The sequence below is a fragment of the Thermobia domestica genome, chromosome 1, assembly GCF_964235325.1.
Source record: "Thermobia domestica chromosome 1, izTheDome1.hap1.1, whole genome shotgun sequence".
In the NCBI taxonomy this organism is placed as follows: domain Eukaryota; kingdom Metazoa; phylum Arthropoda; class Insecta; order Zygentoma; family Lepismatidae; genus Thermobia; species Thermobia domestica.
The window spans coordinates 367,260,031-367,266,259 of record NC_137454.1 but is presented as its reverse complement, the minus strand read 5'-3'; positions in this window follow the sequence as shown (position 1 = coordinate 367,266,259).

Genomic DNA, 6,229 nt, shown 5'->3' with positions numbered 1-6,229 from the left:
CTGTCATTACCTATATTGAAACGGCACTAGCAAAAAGAAAGAAATTAAAGAAAAATGTGTATTTTAGAAGTAAAATTGAGGATTCCATTCCATTTCCACATTATAACAATGCGCTACATTTTCCGGTTGTCTAGTGCGCCTTTGGTGCACATGATTCTGAATTCCATTTCTGCTGGGATAGCATTACGTTGGTTCGAAGCCCACCTTCAGCTGTAGTTTCACGTCAGAGATGGCATTTTTTCTAAGTCTTACTTAACCCCTTATAAGCCTCAAATACTATTCATACCCTCACCTTCATTCACCCTCAAATAATACTTACGCCCTCTCCCTCATTCCAGGGGGCACGGTGGCCCAGTGGTAGAGCGTTCACTTCCGGTGCTTGGGGTCCCTGGTTCGGTCCCAGCTCGCGCCGTGTGGGCTTTGTGGTGCACAAACACCGTGCTCGTGGGTTTCCTCGGGGTTCTCCCGTTTCCTCCCACTTTCTTTATTCCACCATTTCACTCATCTCTCATCATCAACGTCTCCTTTAGCCTAACGGGCATAACCGTGGGACGTAAAACTTAAAGATTTCATTATTTGTCCCTCACTCCAGAGATGGAGTGGGTCAAGTGGGTCAATGGGTTGTGTGTCAACAGAACGTGAACTCACCGACCTATCATGATCCACTCTGACCAACTACGATTCACCGATTTACGGTGCTCAGAGCATTGTAGACAGCATCTTCTGAACACTGTTGAATTTATCTATGTTTTAATTTCAAGCAGGGAGAGCACGGGAGGATGTCGTTACCCCCAATTTTCCAAAAATATATATGGCGTCCCTCCACTTCCTGAAAAATTGCAAAGATAGGCACGGAGGATGCCGTGACGTCATTTGTCCCCCTGCCTTTTCAGATCCACTTCTACCCCTGCTTTCAAGGTCTCCATTTTTATTTCATTTTCATTTGTTTCTATTTATTTACATGAGTCGAGTATATCTAAGTGAAAAAAGAACTTCAGTTACTTTTGGATATTGATATTTGTAACCGTAATAATAGTAATAGGATTTACTATTTGGCTATCGAGACGCAGTCGAATTTTACATCTTTTTCGCCCTTTACGTAGACTTAATTTACCTTGACTTAGACTTTCAAATTTCACTCTGTTTTCCACTGAAAAGTATCTGTCATTCAACAAGGGAATAATTATATTCCTTCAGAATAAGTCAAAAAGGAATAGACTTCTTTGAAATTTACGAGGTGAGACGATCTCGTCTCGTCTCGTGGGTAATACCAAGGAAAACTGAGAAGAAAACAGAGAAACCTGTCAAGATGGCCTACCATGGTGTTTGAACCCAGGATATTCTGATTGCAAACAAAGGACGCTAGTCTGAACTAACGTAAGCCTAAATCAGGTAAATGAAATGAAATGAAATCTTTAAGTTTAACGTCCCACGGTTATGCCGGTTAGGCTAAAGGAGACGGTGATAATGAGAGATGAGTGAAATAGTGCAATAAAGAAAGTGGGAGCGGGAGAACCCCTAGAAAACCCACGAGCACGGTGTTTGTCCACCACAAAGTCCACACGGCGCAAGCTGGGATAGAACCAGGGACCCCAAGCACCGGAGGTGAACGTTCTACCACTGAGCCACCCCCCCCCCTATCAGGTAAATGAGCCTAACTGTAAGCCAGCTGAACCCATGTGAGACCGAGTGGACCAGACCCATGAGAGCCCGAGTGATTCCCGAATACAAAATCACCATATTTGCAATGAACTATTATAAAATGAAATGAAGTAATGAAAAAGTTGGGAAAAGGATGTATCCCAAGAAAACTCAGAAAAATGGAATATTACATCTCTCCACGAAGCCCACAAAAAAACAATATATGATTAAATTCGCAAGGGTGCCCGTCTGAGGGCACTTGTAGAAAATCGCAATAAGATAGTACAGTGGAACCTGGATAATTCGAACTTCTGTAATTCGAAAACTTCTTTATTTCGAATTTTTCTCTTGGTTCCTAGAATAGGACAATCATTTACAAAAACTTTTCTAATTCGAATTTTTGTATAATGCGAATTTTTCTACTGGTCCCTTGAGGTTCGAATTATCCAGGTTTCACTGTATATGAACTACAAAGGAACAAGTCGATATTCAAAAAATTGGCAGTGGCCCCGCGTAGCATACTCATCTAAATCTCTCGTATTTGGTGCAAGCAGTCCCGCTTTCGATTCCCGGTGGGGACAGTCGGTCGAAAATGTGGTTTATTACTCATTTATTCGTTTTATTAATTTAATTTTTTCAATTTATATACAAAACTTCTAAAAAATACTTGAGAAAAAAGTGCGTACTACAGGTAAATTTCATTTGATATACTTTATATATCGTACATATTCTCAAAAGATGGCATTATATATTTATGTATTTAATTGTCAAGTTATGTTTACAGCAATAGTTTGTTACAATATTTTATTCTCGGATATTCTGAAGCTAATTTGAGGGTACTCGTATTAAGTGACGTTTAACTACTGTCAATACCCCCAATATTTCTTACCGTCTGAATCTCTTAAAAACTTTTCCCTACGAATTTCATTCTAATACTTTTTACATAGCCTGTATTCACAGTTGTCACTATAGAGTCATATTCACATACTTCAGTGTCGACTTCGGCACATGAAAACCTTTGAAAGTGAACGTAAAAGGTGTTAATTACTGTTGAAGTTATTATACCCAGATGGAAATTAGAAGGGCTGTGTTGCCGCCGAAGGGAAGCCTTATGATCGAGAGTGAAGCTGGGAGATCACCTGTCAATTAAAGCACATCGGAACTACTGAAGGGAAACTCTAACGCAGAGAAGTGTATTTTTTTTTTTTGGCATCGTTTGCAAAGGTGTGAAAGACAACGCACAGGACAACAAAGAAACCAATAACGTAGACAATACCGTTAAATTTCCAATCACCGCTCCTCCCCGTAAAAAGATAAACAAAAAATTAAATTAAAACGCTAGTCTCTAAACTTACGGCTCACTCTCTTTGATGAAATATCCTAACAGCAAAGGAATTATGTTTGGCCTTAATAAATCATAAATATTCATAACTGAATGTTTGTTTGTTTATTGGTTTATAATTTTGTTCTTTATATTAATTCATACTGTTGGCTCAGATTCAGATTAACACATTATTATAGTCTAGGCTATACTTCGGAAACAAACTCCCAAAAGGAAAAAAAAAAAAGCATTTCAAGTATGTCTTTAGTTGTCCAATTTCGAAGGTACTGTTGTTGCAGTTTCCCATCTGTTTTAAATTATTAAGAGTCTTCATCCCGGCGAAATTAACATACCGCTAATTTTACAGTGATTATGTGATATCTTCAAATAGATAAAAGATAATCGAAATGTGGAACAAGAGCGCCCTAGACAATATAATTTTACATGAGATACCGTTATCACGACTCACTTATCTGCTTTCGATTTCGAGCCATTTTGAAAATCGGCATTTATTTTCGCGTTTCTAAACAGCTGAAAACGGAAAGCCGCTAGGTGACTTGTGATAACGGTACCTCACGCAAAATAATATTGTCCAGGGCGCTCTTGTTCCATATTTCAATTTTCTTTTTATCTATTTGAAGATATCACATAATTACTGTAAAATTAGCGGTATTTTAATTTCGCCAGGATGAAGACTCTTAATAATAAAATTTTATATTTAGTTCAAGCTTTTAAGTATAACCTATCATTGGTCTCGCGTGCTCAGTGGTTAGAGCATTGGACTCACGTCCGCGTGGTCACGGGTTAGATTCCCGGCTAGTGCTTCCAAATTTTCGGCGTCCATTCAGCGTCGTGAGACAAACTGGGGGGATCACATGAATAAAAGACGTAACGACCACTAGGTCTCGAAAACCCCTGATTTAGAGACAGAGCGACACAGTGCGCTGACCACGTGTTATTTGCTTGGCTGAATATAGTTAAGCTGGTGGCTAACAGATGGCGTTGGAGCGGCTCAGGCCCACAGGAAGGGCTGTTACGCCATTTTTTTGGCCTATGTTTAGCAGAAGGGGTCCAGTTCTTTTCTCTAAAAAATGTTACAATTTTGGTAATTTCTGTTCACATTCGGTTAGCTTAGGGTAGGGTTGGTTAGTTTAAGTTAGGTTAGGCTAGTTTAGTTACGTTAGGTTAGTTTAGTTTATGTTATATTAGTGTAGGAGTTCCGCATAATTTTCCAAAAAAATGATAGAATTTCACTTATTTCTACTAATATTACGTTACTTTAGGTTAGTTCAGGTTAGCTTACGTTAGTTTATGTTAGGTTAGGTTAGATTTGGTTACGTTATGTTATGTCTAAATACTTGCATCACTCATTTCTCCTGTAATTTTGTGTTTTTTACGTGCTTCTGGACCCCTTGTACTAAACATACCCCCCTTTTTTTTAGACTTTATGGAAAGTTACAATACCCAAAATGTCATAGATAAAGGGTTTAGTAGAGCTACTCAGTCACGGCTATACAAGGCCTCTTTGTTTAGTACATTTCGTCGCATTTCGGAGAACCAGAGAAACGTAACTCCGAAAATGCAGTTTTTATTTTCTTCATGTTCAGACATAATTTGGAAAGCCCTACTTGGTGTAAATGGATCGTAACGCTATCTGTTCTCCTTGTTGATCATTTGTTGTAATGTAGCTTTATTACCATCTTATTAAAAACATATCTTTCTGAGAAAATAATACTTTTGTTCTTGTTAGGAACATAAAAAAAAAAAAAAACTCTTCACTACTAATTCTTGTTATCTGGACAGTTAACCTCTTATACTAGACCTGTCCCTTTTATTTAAAGAACCTAGACTTCTTTACAATTCCACAAACTTCAATAATCAACATTTTCCATCTATATACACTTCCCCAAAAACTATTACCAACATTACAACCTCTGTATACTCAATTCATCAACATTACATATCCATCACAACCGATAATTCTACGTAAACATAATTACGCTGTTCAGTTGTCTCTTTTAAAAAGTAACACTTTGTCCGATAAAATTATTAACTACATGGTGCGGCACGTAAAACCGGCCCGTAAAGTGAACACATAAAATGAAATGTAATGTATTGAACATGATTAACTACAACACATAAATGAAATGTAATGTATTGAATATGACTACTCAATCTCCTGGTTGACTTTCGAGGACTTCTTGTCATTATCTCCTCCACCTGCATCTTTAATTCAGGTGTGCAGACAGATGGTCGTCTTTTCCTGGGAGCATTTTGAACCGATCCTGTACGCCGCCATTTTTCAATCAATTCCTGAATGGTGCTTTTTGCTGGCACAGAACGTCCTGGAAATTTCTCCCGAAACAAATTCTTTGTTTTCACAAAAGATCCAGTGAGAATGAACCCTTCAACAATGGCAACACGCTCGGGTATCGGATACGGCATTATCACCCACTGACACTCACCCGCCTTAACACAACGAGGCCTTTTTCTCAACTGGTTTCGACAAGTTTCACTGGCTGCGGCTGCACGTGACTGCCGCAGGTCACGTAAGTCGACCCGACCTCGACACGCCATCTCTTGGTAGGAAGGTAGATTATTTAAGTGTTGCCAAAAACATAATATACCAGAATATTACGACGGGCCGGTTTTACGTGCCGCACCCTGTACTTTACAGTTCTCTCGCCTGTAAACCTACAAAAATGGAGTTACATTCCTCTCGGTCTCATGAACGACGATTTATACTCACTTAAAAAAGTGAAAAACTATAGTCTGTAATACAGAAACTTCCATGTGGAGAATTTCTAGTATTATACATGAAATTATTCTATAATATCTCAAATACTCACTGTTAAATGAAATTTATTAAAGTAAATAGTAAAGCACAGATAACACGTGGTTATGTAGTGTATATATAATGGATACTTTATTTTCCTGTTTGTATCTATGTGGAAAGAAAATGAAATAAGTAATCCGCTTGTGGCATGTTGCTCCAAGCAATTGTACAAGAGATGTATGATATATATTGAATGAAATATCAAAGTTCAGTTTTCTCTGTTTATTAATGTAAATTAAAGTCTACAGAGCCTGCAATGCAGAGATTGTACGAAGCCTAGAGGAACAACAGAGTATAGTTCTATTATAGTTAGATTAAACCCTATAGGAATGCGCAGATATCAAATATTTTATATAATTGGACAACACTAATGCAGTAAGAAATTTTGGCAGCAATTTTGAGGCTTTGGATTGAAAAAAAAATCGTAAACT